General features: G+C 41.1%; 1 long non-coding RNA gene across 9 annotated transcripts in view; it reads left to right on the top strand.

The window, feature by feature from the left end:
• The window catches only part of LOC101749416, a 130836-nt gene that overhangs the window by 88118 nt on the left and 26539 nt on the right, over window positions 1–16179 (top strand). The gene's annotated exons all lie outside the window — the stretch shown is intronic.

Genomic DNA, 16179 nt, shown 5'->3' with positions numbered 1-16179 from the left:
CTTTCCTATCTTGTACCATCTCCACACTCACCCTGGTGAGAACAGCTAGATGAGATGCGCCCAGCATTGCTATTGTTGCCTCTACTGCCTTAATGCCTGTCAGTATGGGAATGGACTCACAGCAGCACAGATGTGGATGAACATCTGAGTTTAAGCTGTTTTGGGGGTGAGCAGTAACAGTGCAAAGCCACACACAGTCTCTGTGTGCATGGCAAGGGCTTCTGAGGACTTGTCCCCTGATATTTATGAATGTGGTAAGCTGAAATGCTCTGTGATACTTTTCTGGATCTGCTGTGACTTATCTTTCCCCCCTGTCTCATAAAAGCTGTGGAAGATATTAGAGGACTACTGGCCGTGTTGAATGGTTTTGTGCTCACAACCACTGTAAAATGAAGGGGTTAAGAGCCTTTCACTGTCGGTTTCACTCAGGACTTTGTACCCTAAGGCAGGCCAGGTAGTCTGGACTGAACTATTCCAGGTGGAATGAGGTAAGAGTTTTATTGCAGTGGAGACACATCAAATTAAAGATCCCTGGGGGAAAAAAAAAAAAGATAGTAACTTAATTTTATTTATGCATCTTCTCTTCTGGTGGATTACTGTACGTGTAACGGAATCAAGGAAAATTTATGGAGAAAAACTTCTGTTTGTCAGGCTTGAAGGAGTGCTTTGAACCTGGCTTTAAAATGAGGTACCCTCATCTGTATATTCTGGTTCAAAACATTTTGGGTATATTATCTTGAAAGAAATATAGTTATATACACTTATGGAAAGTAAGTGAAGGAGGGTGTAAAACGTGAGTACTTTCATGTGGTGGCATTTCACACCCACAGGTATAACAGGTGTAAGTAACAATATAAACTGCAGAACAAGATAAAACCAAGCTGATTGTTATTAGGTCCAAGCCATGACCTTTGCCAAGACTTTGAGCTTGTTTACCCTTGAAAATACTAATTGGTAGAAGTGTACAATAAATCTTTCAGTGGAAACTCAGCTCATTTTGGCCAAAGTACGTTACAAAACAGTCTTTTTGTAAGAGTTTGGTCTTCCACGTACAAAAGAGAGAATGAGTTTGATCTGGGGAGCTGAGTGTTGACCTATCCGGATTCATAGAATCATGGAATTGCTTAGGTTGGAAAAAGCCTTCAAGATCATCAAGTCCAACTGCAACCTAACCATACTACCCTAACTCTAACAGCCCTCTGCTAAATCATGTCCCTGAGTACCACATCCAAATGGTTTTTAAACACATCCAGGAATGGTGACACAACCACTTCCCTGGGGAGCCTATTCCAGTGCTTAACAACCCTTTCTGTAAAGAAGTTTTTCCTGATATCCAACCTAAACCTCCCCTGGCTCAACTTGAGGCCATTTCCCTTCATCCTGTTACCTTTCACCAGTGAGAAGAGTCCAACCTGACTCATAGGATGGTTTGGATTGGAAGGGACCTTTAAGATCATCTCGTTCCGATCCCCCTGCTATAGGCAGGGACACCTTCCTCTAGGCCAGTTTGCTCAAAGTCCTGTCCAGACTGGTCTTGAAACCATTTTCTGTGAGTCTGTGAATTAATCTGCTACTAGGTTTCTCCTATAGACACACTAGATCTAGGCATTACAGAGCGTGACTGACAGTTTTCAAATACAGAAGATAGATAATGTGTCGATAATGCTTATAAGATAGTTCCTCTATGGACATAGCTTCCCACATTAAAATGAATAAGCTATGATTGCAAAAGGTTAGGAGTTTTGTTCTTTCATTTTCAAGCTTTATGTCACCATGGGTTTTTCAACTCCAAGCCAGCAAAACCTTTCTGTGGAAACGAGAGCACTTTTCCTTGGCCCACGTAGACACGACATCAGAGAAAGTCTGCAATCTTTTGATCAGCAGTACAGCATCTGAAAGTTCACAAGGTGAGAAGTGCTTCTCACCAAGAATATACACTGCAAACTGTATTTAGAGGTAGCATTTTTAATTAAAAAACAACATTTCTGATCCTGTCAGCAGTAGCTATGGGGCATAAGTGAGAATATCTTTTCTGACAGGAGATGTTTGGGATCTTGATGTAAGAGACTGCAAACCAGTCTCTAGCCTGCTTGAAAAATCAAATTAAGAACTTTTCTTCTCAGGCATGCATTTCTGCAATGACACTTGCAAGTTTGGCACAGAGCACTCATTATTACCAATAACAGAGCTGACATCAAAGACTTTCCTATGTTAGGAAAATTTATAAAGATGCAAATACAGAGATTTCACGTGGATCCTGTCTGTGGCTTCACAAGATGCTATTTTCGGTAGCACAACCAGCTTTAAAATTCCAACTCCTTTTGGTTGCTGGAGCCTCTCCCTGTCTTCGTATTTGAGTTATCCCTCTACAGTGCAGCTACAGTCATGTGGGATCCAGGTGAAAAGCAATCTGAACACTTTTATTGTTACCTGGAATGGTTTTACTGATCTACTTTGCAGTGCAGCTCTGTAAACAGTGACAAAGTATGTATGATGGTGAACTGCAGCATGATATGACAACACATCATTTAGGAGTGGGGTTGGAGGTGGGTGCTGCCAGCAGTGTCATGTGAAACTGTGGGGTGCTGGGGAAAGCCTGTCATTGCAAACTCCACTGTGTTGTTCTTGACTCCGGGACTTGCAACTTGCATTCTCAGAAAACACCATAATGGAGTACCTTTCTTGGCCATCCCCAGGATTTTACCCAATCTTACCTAGAATTCTGCTTGCACAGAGATTTTAGTCTCTTTGAGGACCTACAGCAGTAGGAGGGAAATTCTCCCGTTTTGAAGAAAGGCATTTCTGTGGGGTTTTTTTTTTTCTCTCACTCTAGCAAAAGCAGTGGAACAATCAGATCCGCTGTTCTCATTTAATGTCACCATCTTTATTGGGAATTCATCTCACAACTGTCATCTGTAAATTAGAGACTGCTTTATTCTGTTCAGATACCTACATACAATTCAGAAAAGCTACACTAGTCACAGAGCAACTGGAAGCTCTCTTTGCTCACTTGGAGTATGTCACCATAAATCATCCCAGCTAAAAGGCCATACGCCACTTTGTGCTGCATTCTCCCAGTTGATAAAATGCGTTAGATCTTAACGCCTCAAGGCAAAAGGATGAGTTTTATGGATCACGCTTTATCCATTGCAAAGCACCAGGTAAATAGACAGTTTTTAAATTATTGTTTTAAATTAGTTCCCACTAACGAGCCACTGAAGAAACTAATATAATATTTGTAATTGATGTTCACATTTTCAGCCAGTAGTTGACAAAGGATGTTGACTTTAAAGTCATAACATTCATGCATAGGCAGACATTTCTATCCAGCACATAAACACAAACATATCTACAAACCTAGAAGGAATGTTTTTGGTTTTTTTTTTTTACTTTTTCATGTTTCATCTTTAAAAATGCAAGAAAAGTTATTTCATTACAAAGAGCAAAAGGGGGAAAAAATCTCCATTTAACCACAAGATTGAAAAACCGATATTTTAAAAAACAGTTGAAATCATCAAATAACACCACAGTTATGATATAATTGCAACATTTGGAAATTAAATAATACAAATGATTTTTGTGTTTTCATGTTTGATAGGCAGTTGGGGCAGAATTTGTTCATGTTGTGATATATAGAATATAGAAGACTATCTTTTCAAAAGATTATTCCAAAAGAGACAAAAAACGTCATCTTTGGCATCAGTTAGGGATCTTCCTGTTAACTCAAGGCTGTCCAAGGGTACAGGATTGTTCATGGAGATGATTTCTCTTTTATACAGTAACACATAAGACAAAGTGAAAATAAATTCAGATTCTCCTGGCAGTATTAAATAAATGCCTTTCTTAGAGCAGTAGGCTTATTTTATCCATGAAACATTACCCAAAATAAATGACAGAACAATTAAACCATTTGTCTCAAATTGTGATTTTAATGCACACCCATGGTCAGAAACACTTGTAAGTAAGTTCTTCATTTTCATCAGCGTTCAGTTTTAAATGGTTTAATGCTGCCTCTGATTGCCAAGTGCTAAAATATGAATCTTCACACTTCTGAGTCACTGATGTAACTAAACTGTGACTTCAGCATCTGAGAGTTTCCTGGGAGTAATGCAAGCTGTGGTCACGAAAACATCTGAGTCACGATTTCCAGGGTAATTGAAGCCCACCTTTGTCAAAACTGAACAAACTCCCACGTTCTCCCTCTTCTTCACCATCAACCCTCGGCAGCTCCCTTCAGTGATAGCTGGGCGGTTGGCACCTCAGTTTGGGGCTTTTTGTCAGCCTGGAAGTTTCTCACTGCTCCTGCCTCTTCTGACAGCATCAGCACTGGCTTCCACAGAGGCGTTAAAATATGAGTTTTCATCAGAAAAACATATTCCTCTTGACTTAACATCCTCAACCTGTAGCAGTATGTGTGAGTAGGAATGGGAGCAGGTAGAGCAGGAAACCCGAATCAGGCCTTGGGCCTGGTAGCTGAGAACACCTCGTGTCTCACACTTTCCCAGCGAGACATGCAGTATGAAGAAGCACAGCTACATTCTCAGCTGAATCTTTCTGAAGCAACAGTCTGTAAATAAGAAAAGATGGAAACTATAAATCAGTAGACCAAAAATATTGTCTCTGGTGTCAGTGTAATGAGCTAACCACCGCAATAACCACAATAACTGGGAGTAAAAAATGAGGAGATGTTTGTCTCATATAAAACAAACGTGCAAAATGTCCTTCATCTTTCTCCCGCTCTCTTCCAATTCAGCCAAAAAGGGAGAAACGTCATCTGTAAAGTTGAAGGAAATTGCTTTCCTTTCTTCTGTTTGGATTTTCTCGAGTCTCTGCTTTTGGAGTCTTCTAGGATTGCCTCAGCTATTTAGATCGCTGACTGGTTGTCTTTGTGATAGGTTTTTCTTTGTCTTGGAGCTCTGTAAATTCACATAGGGGAGCAGACAGGTGGAGGTGCAAAGAGGTGGATGTTGTCCTTGCAAAGGCCTGTCAAACCTCACAGCTGGGATGCAGCACACCTTTAGCTGTGTGCTACTCCTGACACACTTGCTATAGCAAACCCCTTGTTCTGCAACAAACAGCAATCTGAGCCCCAGTGCTGACTGGCAGTACTGCAGGCTGCAGTGCACAGCTGGCACAGAGGCCTCTTCCCTAGGAGACAAGAACACAGTAGAGAGCAGCACCCCCATTCCCCTATGCTTCTAGTCGGTTCCAGACAGGTTGTACAGGAGACATTCGCCTGGCTGCCTTGGTTAGTTCTCACTGGGGAGTTTTCCTTTGGGAAAGCCGATTTGAATCAGTCACTTTCTAACTGGCATTCTTGCATGTCAGCCTCTATTCCTGTGGCAAGGATGTGGCTGCAGCAAGGCAAATCAACATTCCTTAGCAGGGAGGAAAACTGGGGGAGGAAAAAGCTCTTGAAATGCCTTCTCACCTCAATCAAAGATATAGCTAATTGTCATTAGCAAGTGTAAAGCACTGTTCACTGTTTACATTACATCTGCTTATTCGTTCCATTTCTTTCCAGTTTTCATATTAAATGCATACGCTTTACAAAAAGCCTCATCTCCCCTAATCTTTCCTGCAAGTCAAGATGATAACATTTGTACCAGACCAATGCAAGTAATTGTGTGGTTCTGGTTATTAGTCTTTTCACCAAAATATGAGACTGTAGAGAGAAATCTAAAATTAGGCTGAGATGCCAGAGGAGTAGATGCTTCATACTGAAAATAGATGACAGAGCTTTCCATATCTGACAAAGGGTTAAGTGCAGCCTTGATGACTTCACTCAGACCTGGTTTCGTAATGCTACACAGAAGATAAGGACCAAAGAGTTCAACAGAGCATCCTCAGGAGCAATTTGTAAAGAACACAGGTAGGCCCATGAGTCAACAGTTCTTTTGCTTGCACAAAACAAGCAGAGGACTTTTACTGAGGGCTTCGGTCATCTGAATAAATCAATATGAGCTCCTTTCTTCCTTTCTAAGAACAGCACTTAAGTACTTTTTGGTACTCAGCTGGTTTCTTTAGTTCAGTTAATTCGTTAAAAACAAAGAAAAAAACAACAAAAGCAACTAAAAAAAAAGAACAATTATACTGGGAGGTACCCTTAATATTTCCAACATTCTGACAGTTAATTGCTGGCTGGGCAAAGGGCACCTGTAGATATCTTTGGCTAACGCTAACCACGATGAGGTGAGGCCTGAACATATGCCAAAACCACCCTTCGTGTTCTGATTGATGGCAAATTGCACAGTAAATACACTAATATGACAACTGAACTGACTGTGCAACTCAAAGAAGGTGAAAAGTTGGTTTTAGGTAGATTGCAAATGAATTTATTTGTTTACTCTGTAGACCACAGGTGGGGCCCCAGATCCACTGAGCAGTGAAAATTCGTTGGGTGGAGATGTTGGCCTTTGGCTACAACGAAAAGCAGTGCAGGAGATCGCCTGGGGGAGCCTCACCTGAAGCAGGGCTGGGTGTTTGCCCGTCAGAATAGGATCTCCTGGTAAAACATGGAATTTCTGTCCGTCTGAAACTTTGCTTGTGCGCTCCGCTATGGAGCTGCACAAGAGGATAAGTCTCTTTTCAGTGCTGCCGGTGGAAAAACAACTTATGCATAGTTGTTGGCTGACACTTGTACTGCTGCCCCTGACTGTATCCTGGCTTCCTGCTCAGCCTCCTGTTGCTTTTAGAGTTACTTGCATTTAAATGGTCCTAACTCGGCTTTGAAGTTAATATTTCTTTGAGGGGAATGAAGTGATGTACTTATGTCTCCAATTGTTTGTTTGGTGACAGTTGTTTGCAGGACTGGCTTAGTGAGGAAGTGGAATTCGTGGAGTTTTACATTCGCAATAATAACCCGTAGCGTTTCTACAGCCCTCTCCGTCTTCAAAGCGCTGTGCAAATAGGGGCTGATTAATCACACCTGAGCGCCTGATAGACCACCGTTTGGAAAAGAAAGCGTTTTGTTCCGTACAATAGAAACGGTAATGGAGAGCTGTTAAAACACACTATCCATTTACTCCCCCCCGTGCCTAAATAGACTGAAGCTTCAAATAACTTGGAAGCAAAACGGGAGGTGCGTACATTGATGATGTAAGGCGTATTTTTCCCTCTCCCGGTAAATCCGGCGTCGGACTATTTTTTTTCTCGTTGACCTTACATTTCCTAGCAGTTGGAAACGGAGAGGGAGCGAGGTAAGAAACAGCCCAGGAATTCAACTCGCGATGACTCCTGGCCGTCAGGGTGATCGCTGGTGGCTGCTCTGCTGTTCAGCCAGACGGGCTGGGGCAGAGCCGCGTGTACAAACTTTCCCCATCCACCTCAAAGGGGCAAAGTTCTAACACCTCATTAAGATGCTTTCAATGCTAAAGCTGCCCTTCTGCCGTTGATTATCATATCAGAAACCTGCACCTAACGTATTTAATTAGTAAAGCTACAAGCCCCGGCATGTTCTCGTGGAGGAGCGAGTGTCAAATTTATCTGAATTCTGGAATCGCAGGGGTTGCCTAAAGCTGCCCCACAGCTGGCTTAGCCAATGCTCTGTCGATGCAATGAGGTTATTCTTGCCATTTTTTTTTTCATTCCTATTCCATAAATCTCGTTTTGTTTATCCCATGTTCGTTCATTACCCATTCGATCCTTGTCATTAGGATCACAGCTGTACACCTGTGATAGGAGTTGACGTTTTCATACAATTAGGTGCAAAGTACAGTTTTGACGGGCAATTTTCTCCCCCTCTCTCCTTCAAAACTTTCTTTGCTGTGGCTAATGTTAACTTTTTCCTCTGTGTCTTATTAGTGTGATTTCTGCTCAGTTTAAATGAGTCTTTATTGGCAGGGCAAGCTATGCAAGCGTCACCAAAGTGTTAGGGAGAAAAGAATCATACTGCTCCGAGCAAACAGTGTGAGTATGGGGAGCTGAGCCCCAGCTCTGTGCTGGGGACCAACCTGAGGCAGCACCCCCTGAGTGCAGAACTGAGCCCAGCAGCATTAGGATCTGAGCTGGAGTGGGGAAGAGATGTGTTGAGCAAGGAGAATGCCAGGCCTGTAACACCTGCACTGTGAACTCCTTGAATTGCAGTCAAATACCATTGATGTCAGTGTGTTACAAGTGCCTAGGAAGACAGTACAGGAGACTGAAATTCATTAGTTGCCTTTAAAAAAGCAGGTGGACAGATAAGATCTCTCTATGCCCCACTTTTATTTGCCCATCCCATAACTGCTCTCTTTCTAGTCAGCCAATCCACCTGCATTTCTACAAAATGGCACATCTAAGCTAACATCTGGATGCTGTCTGAGAGAAGCTGTATGTGATAATGCTAGGCTTTTTACCACAATAACTTGACCCTCTCTCTCCGCTTGCCTCCTCAAATAGTTTAGTTTGCATTCAAACACATGTAGTGTATTACCTCTACAGGCAAATGGCACTTACTAAAATTCAAAACTTCCCCTGCAGCTCAAAGAGCCCCTGCACTGCAGAGTGCTGAAGAAAAGATTGTTGTTTTGTGGCGTTTATAGACTGCCTTAGGTAACCACTGCTGGCCACTGCTGCACAGGAGACCCTGGGCCCAACATGTTTAGACATGATCTGAGAGGTGCGTTCTTACTTTTTGGTACTATAAACCTGTAGTGACAGAGTGACTAGTACAGGTGAACAGCCTTGTCTTCCTTCTGCTGAGGTTAGTAACATTCAGCTAATGCTAACGTGACCACATCAGCTCCTGCCTATGCTGCGTGTTTGGAACAATAGGTATTGGCACAGCCTCTTTGGAGTTGTGCTCTAGCACAGGCTTTTCCCCCTCTACAGGCACTGCGGACACCTGTTGTTAGCTCTGGCTACTTTATCTAGCTTAAACAGAAAGTAATTCTATTCAGTCTAATTGCCAGTTTGTTTATTGACTCTGCTAACAAAGAAACCAAATAGTGCCAGTTACTAAGAAAAATTTTAGGGGGAGAGAGGTGGAAGGAGAAGGAATGAAACAGATACATAAGGGTCAGTATGGGAACTGCTCATCCCTTTGACAGTGAACAAAAAACAAGCTTTGAATGCAAATGATCTTGCATGTAGCTGGTTTCTTGCAGTGGAAGGTTGCTTCTTGACTGGATTATCCCATCTTCCTCTTCCCACGGGGAGAACGTCAGCCAAAACAACAAAAGCTGCTAATAGGCAAGCTGTTGTAGTGGATTTATAGTCATATTTTCCTCTTTTCCAGCTCACACTGACAGATTATATGCTTGAGTATAATCAGGCAACCACATGTGCATCCACAAACATGGCTGTAAAATCTTGTAGCGTATGGACTGTCGTGTGACACAGACATGGCTCTTCTTTGAACAGTCACGTGGTAGTCCCAGTGCTGAAATGAGCTCAGCTGAAGCAAGCTCTTCCTTTTTTTAACTTGAAAATATTCCTTCAAGCTTACCCCCATCTACAGGCTGACCATCTTTAATCTCAGTTTTCTCTCCACTGTACAATATATATTTTACTGAAGAAGCAAAGCAGTTCAGAGAGGGTGCAAATAAAGAAAATGGAAACAAAAAGTCCCAAATGCACCAAGAACCTTAATTTGTTTAGCCAGCTGCTGTCATATAGTTCACCTATGACAGCAGTTTGTGAGGAATGACCCAAGAAGATTTTTCTTATTTTATGAGTTCAGTGCTTCTCTTACCTCCCATGGACACAGAAATAGAGTTAAGTTAAAATGAACGAGCATTTTGAAATAAGAGTTGCTTATTTGTATTCATACATTCGTTTTTTCTAGTACTGATCCGAAGTGCAGTAAGTCCTTCCTTAGACTAGCTCCTAGACATTAACAATGAAGGTACAAATTTCCAGTCCTTACTTATCTGCGGGAGCATCTGTGTGAGTAATGCCTTCTTTGAGTAGAAGGGGGTCCTTGGGTGACTCAGTGTTCACCAGTGTGACTAAGAGTTACAGTCAGGTCCCTACGTGCCGTGGAAAGATTCTGATATTCTTTATATTTCGGTTATGTACACACACCGCAATGCATTAAAAAATGCCTATTTGCTATAAGTCCTGTAATGAAAACAGCATGAAGATAGGAAGAAAGTATGTGCCAGTTCTCCATTGGGTAGGTGGCCTTTAAAGAATTGCCTTTCCCATGCGGAATTGCCATGAAACATGTGAGTCTTGTGGGGAATTGCCATGAAACATGTGGGTTTCTCAGATCTATCTGGGTACAATCAGAATATCACTTTCATTTATAAACTAATTACAAAGCAAGCAGAGCAGGGAAATGCAGAGCGAAGCAAAGGGATTTAAGTTGTATCTTCTCTAGTATAGAAGTTAATGAAGAAGTTGGTAATCATGAGGGTATAATTTGTTGAGAGAGGGAGTACAATCAGCAGAGAAGGCATCTTTACACTTCAGTTACCCTTTTTAAAAAAATATGATTTCTTGTAAAAGAGAGGGTAGGACTAAATTTGAAAAGAATCAAAAGAGAAACTAGACTGAGCAAGAAGGTGGGGAGGAAGGAGGGGGTTGTGGTTATAACACTCAATGAGGACCAACTCAGAAGATCTGGGTTCACTTTCTTAGTCTCCCAGAGGTTTCTTGCATGAATTTGGGCAAGTCACTTAGCACCTTTGTACTTCAATTCTGTTTGTGCGAAAGGGTGGAATATTTCATGTGCACCGAAATCTCCCCTGATCTGGGCTTTCCTTTTTGTCACCTGTGCATATGCATTACATGTAGCACAATTATGTTATGCATAAGACATCCTAATGTATATAGAGATTTGATAAACACGTATGTACTTTTGTACAGTTCTGCCTACAGATCTGCTTTCAAGCATCTGATGGCGTCATTTCTCTCAAGCCCTCACTACAAAGTCTCTTGCATCAGATAAAGAAGGAGAACTTCCGTGGGAAGGGATTCATCCTGAAACAGATGAGTAAACACAAGAGGCAGAGTAATTACAAACTGATCAGCAAATCTATCCATTTTTTCCCAAGGGATTACACTTCCATGTTTTTGCACTCCCTGAAACAGTTTTTCCTAGGTACCAATATAAACTTTATCACAGTGATATCTGTGACTTGGCCTTGTACAATACCTGTCAAGGTGCAGAAAAAGAAAGAACATCCTCTTTTAATGAACCTGTAGAACTAATAGGACACATTCAAACTAAAATCACTCAGGAAGTTGATTAAAAAAAAAAAAAAAACACACAGGAGCTGAGCCTAATTCTCTTCAGCCTTGGTATAATTCCATTTTCTGAAAGTAGAGCTCAGTTTACCAAAGACAAAATGCTAAACAGCTTAGTGCCAGTAGGGACCCTGAGAATGATGGAAGGACTCATCTCCATAAACATCTAAATCCTCATCACTGGAGGCACAAGTGTCTCTGCTGAATGTACAAGGAACCTCAGTCAGATACTTGAAGTTATGTAAATACATCACTTTACCATTTATTTTTTTCATTGTGCAATTTCTTTTTCTTCAGAGTCATTATTTACCACAGAGCAGTGATGCTAAATGTGACAGTCTTGCCTTTGATACGGATGGTATTATTTCCTTTTTAACAGTTTAAATCACTGTTACACTTTGATTGTTGGTCAAAACCCAGCCAGGAGAAATTCTGAACCCAGGATTTGGAGCGAGTAAAGGAAAAGATTATGAAATATTTGAATTATTTTTTTCCTATGAATCCTAAAGTACTTTATTACAAGTTGGGGGTTATAAACATGTTGCTGATTGTGTGAAGCTGCTTTAAAAGTCATTAATCGCTGACAAAAAGAGGGTGGCAGGAAAAACATCGCAATGAGAGAGAGAGGATTTGACCTGACATTGCCAATATGAGGGGAAAAGGAAAGGGAATGAATCTGTATGCTACACATTGTCTCACACCTCTGCTATGTTCTGTAGAGCTCTCTTGGTTTCAGGGTAGTCTAGTGTAGATAATTCCTCTTTTTTTTTTCTTTTTTTTTTTTCCCTTATGATGTTTTTAGCTAAACTGCAATCCGTCTGCTATCGAAAGCATTTAATTTCATTTTCACTTTGTGACATTTTGAACTAGGCATTCAGAAGTGGCCCTGAATCACCACGGGCACACGTGGATTGCTTCCAGCAGTATGTAGCCACTCCATTAAAAGACAACATTATGATATCACAGTATTATATCTTTGTGTAGCTTCTACCATCACCCTCATTCTCCACCAGACTCATTTTATGGCTGTTTGAGTCCACTGTACAGAATAAAAGAAGTCTGGAAATGATTAAATTTCCTTGAAAAAAACTCTCTCAAATGGAGAAATATCATGTTGAGGAAGACCTAAAATGTTTCGAGATTGTTTCTTGGCAAATTACACAAAAATGTAAGGGAAAGCAGAAAGCAAATAAACAGAGGGGAAAGAGTGTGAAATCTGTATAGAACACCATATCATTGAATCATAGAATTGCTCAGGTTGAAAAAGTCCCACAGGATCATCCAGTCCAACCATTCGCCCATCACCAATGGCTCTCACTAAACCATGTCCCTCAACACAACATCCAAACGTTCCTTGAGCACCTCCAGGGTCGGTGACTCCACCACCTCTCTGGGCAGCCCATTCCAGTGCCTGACCACCCTTTCAGAGAAGCAGTGTTTCCTAACATCCAGCATGAACCTTCCCTGGTGCAGCTTTAAGCCATTCCCTCTAGTCCTATCACTAGTCGATGTCAAAAATGAAGTAAAAAAGTTGGCAATTAATCTTTAAGTCCACTCTAAACAGAAGTAGTTTACTTGGTAATATTAACTGAAAATCCTTTTCCAGGTTCTAGATAATGTTTATAAACTAGATGTTTTTCATTTTTATATGAACAACCTCCCTGTTGCTCCAAACTTAACTTCACAGTGGAGCCAGCTGCTGGCAGCTGTGACCTTAATCTGAGTGTTGGACTCAGCGTTGCTCATTTATGAGCAGTCACACGGAAAAACCTAGGCAAGCAATTCACTGCTCCTTGGCATTGCAATGGTCCTTCTTGATGCTCAGGGGCTCATATCATGCTTCCTGTCCCTGCAGGAACCTGGTCTGCACTGGGAGTCTTTGCTAACAAGCTGCCATAAAACATGCCTGGTGTTGACAAGTTGGGAAAGTAGTGGGAAGGTGTTGGAGTACTGTTAGCATTCCTGTGGGTTAGTGGGCAGCTCTACTGCAAAGTGAACAGGTTGCTAACTGTACTGGAGCAAATACAAGCAAGCCTTAATTTCTTAAGTGTAATTGGTATCTGGAAATACCAAAAGCATAGCTAAGGTCTGGTCAAAGGTTTCATGTGTTAAGGCTGAATTAGGGGTAATAACGAAGAATTAAACTCCATTAGTCTTACAACAACAGATATATGAATAATACCCAGCAAAAATTCTGAATTGTCCTTGATGACATAAGGCATCTTCTGCACCACAAAACAGTACAAAGGAGAGGGGGAAAAAAGGGCAAACCGAAATGATTATACCAAAGATTATGCCCTTGTTTCATAAGAAGCACAAAAGGGAAACTAAAATTACTCTGCAAATAGTGCCAAATGATTCATCTAGTGAAAATAAAGTGTCATGTCAGTGCTGTGCTTGAATTAACAGACAAAGTACCCACAGGAAAACCTTTGGAGTCCCCAAGGATTCTGAATGGTGTGAACCTACTCCTTGTGGTCTTCTGTTGGTAGAGTTGGTTTACCATGGGTTGTGTTATGTCTAAACATGCTTTTCACATGGTTTCTCTGGCAAATGTTAGCTGATTTATTTATTTTTAAAGAATTGTGTTAATGAAATCCTGTTAGTGAGTCTGTCCTTGTTAGACTTTAACTCTAAAGAACAATAAATCCAGTTGCCCAGCTCCTAGAGCGAGACTCATGTGCTCACTCAGCAAGGTTAAATCTATTCCAAAAATAAAAGTGGTGAAATTACTTTTGTCTTGGCAGGTTTTATACCGGACTGGGGGTTGTCTGTCATGTTGTGGCCACTGTGGAATCAGTCAGGAGTACTTGTATCAACCTGCCATATACTCCAGTGTCCTGTGGGAACCAGCTTTGAGATTGTGATGCAATAAGGGTGCATACATATACAGCTGCAGCCTTAAGCCTCCACTGTAGCATGGGCTTACTATTTCATGCATCTATGTCCATTATATCATAACATGCTTTTTTGTGTGTGTTCATATGTCAAAGTCTTGTATTCAAGGGGAGTTATTCTATTTAGAATCAGGATGTGAGATATAACTGATGTAGCTGAAAAGATGTGGAAGGCTATGCATACCCTGCCTCAATGAAGAGCTAGTTTTCATTGGCGGAAGTTGGTAAGAAGCAATTTTACCTCCAAATACAGCAGAGCATACCCTGCACTATAGTAATAAACATCTTGCTGCCTGTATAGGGAGAGTGCAAGGAGGCTGGAGAAAGTGCTTCACAGCAAAACACTTTTAAATCAATATTTTATCAAAAGAAAAGTCAAGAGCTGCTTCGATATAGTGTATAGAAAGTATAGAAGTCTTTCACCTAACAATCAAACACAAAAACTCAGTGAATGAAAAGGAAAGCCAAGTATACTCGCAGAGGGAATGAGGTGGAGTTTTTCAGTTTTGTTTTAATTGTTTTCCTATCAAGGCTGAATGCCTTTTTAGTCAAATGCATGTTCCTGGGGTTAATTTAGGGATAACACTGTGACAGCAGCTTTACACAGAAAGTCAGTTGGTGTGTTATTATAGCCTTAAAGTCTACAGTCTCTAGAAAATACTAGTCAGCTATATGAAAAGCCTTATTCTAACTCTTGCACAGGATGCAGGACTATGTGTAGAGAGGTCTAAGAGATTGGCTGCATCGGTGTGAAAAGACCACATTAATACATTTCCTTCAGAGCTGGATTTGTCCATGTCCTCTGTAGTTCTACCTAAACTGAGTCTAAGTTCTTGTCTACTGTTAAACTGGAAGATATTAAACTGCTGGACCTACTCTAGCTGAAGAAAAACAAAACACCAGATTTAGCATGGTCATGTTTGTATAGCTGTGACTATTCAAAGACCCTATGAACATTAGGACAGAAAGGGACATCTCCATCGCATTGATGATTTGATTGACGAGTCCATTGCAATTTGTTATGAGAGCATGAAGATATGTTCCTTGCTGCTTTGCTGGCTCGGACATTTGGGAATTGCTTTTGCTGTAGTTAGAACGTGCCATTGTAATTTGGTGTACCACCATGTACACAGCTGTATGCAAACGCACATCCCTACAGGCACCATGTTGCCCAGGGTACTATATACATATCAAGGCCTGGTCTTCACCATCATTTTAGGAAGACTGGGAAAATTAATCTATCTATCTGAGAAAGAAACTTCAGATATCTAAATACTTTCATCTGTACTGTGGTATTACCCACAGTGTAAGGATGATCACAAATAGGGTGTAAAGATGAGTAAGGGTGTCCCATGTTCAAGCTGGACAGTGAGAACTGAGCAAATTTTGCTTCCAGGGTGTAGCTCAACACAGAAATGAGACCACTCTCCTTATCAAGGCTGTGGCATTGCCCACTGCTGCGCCTCAAGCAGCTGACAATACAGCCCTTGGTGCAAGATGGGGACTTGCATTTGTAACTTCTTAATCACCTTATGCTTTCTGTCCTGTACGACACAAAAGAGAAAGCAAACTCCTGGCAAAGGCCATGGAGATGGAAAATTACAATAATCAAGCCTGGAGAAGACATAAGTGTGAATAAGACTTTCAGCAGAAGTGTGACTGAGACAGTGTTGAATACAGGGCAATATAGTGAAAGTGTTAATAAGCAGATTTACAAAGACAGGAAATGTGAGAAACAAAGGTAAGCTCAGGATGAAAAAGAGCAGATGGATTTCTTTCTGCAGACACAAAATGGCATGAAAGACTTAAAATCACCAGCACAAAAGTTAATGACTTTTCCACAGTGGCCACCACTAGGATGAAATTGAAAAGATAAGTTAGAATAATAATAAGATTGATCCTCGTAACAAAGCAAGCAGAACCTGCTTAACTTAAATCAATTTACAGCTAATAGATACATACCTGCCTGTAATTCTCATTGCTTAAGTAATTTTAGCAATTTCAGAGTGGAAAGTTTCAGCAACCTGGTAGATCTCCATGAAACGTTTAATGACAGCAAATTGGCATACTGTGGTGAGAGACATTTTCTAAAAAGTTTCTGACCAGTTCT

This window comes from Gallus gallus, chromosome 2 (genome assembly GCF_016699485.2).
Source record: "Gallus gallus isolate bGalGal1 chromosome 2, bGalGal1.mat.broiler.GRCg7b, whole genome shotgun sequence".
NCBI classification, from domain to species: Eukaryota; Metazoa; Chordata; class Aves; order Galliformes; family Phasianidae; genus Gallus; species Gallus gallus.
This window is presented reverse-complemented; position numbering and strand designations above follow the sequence as displayed.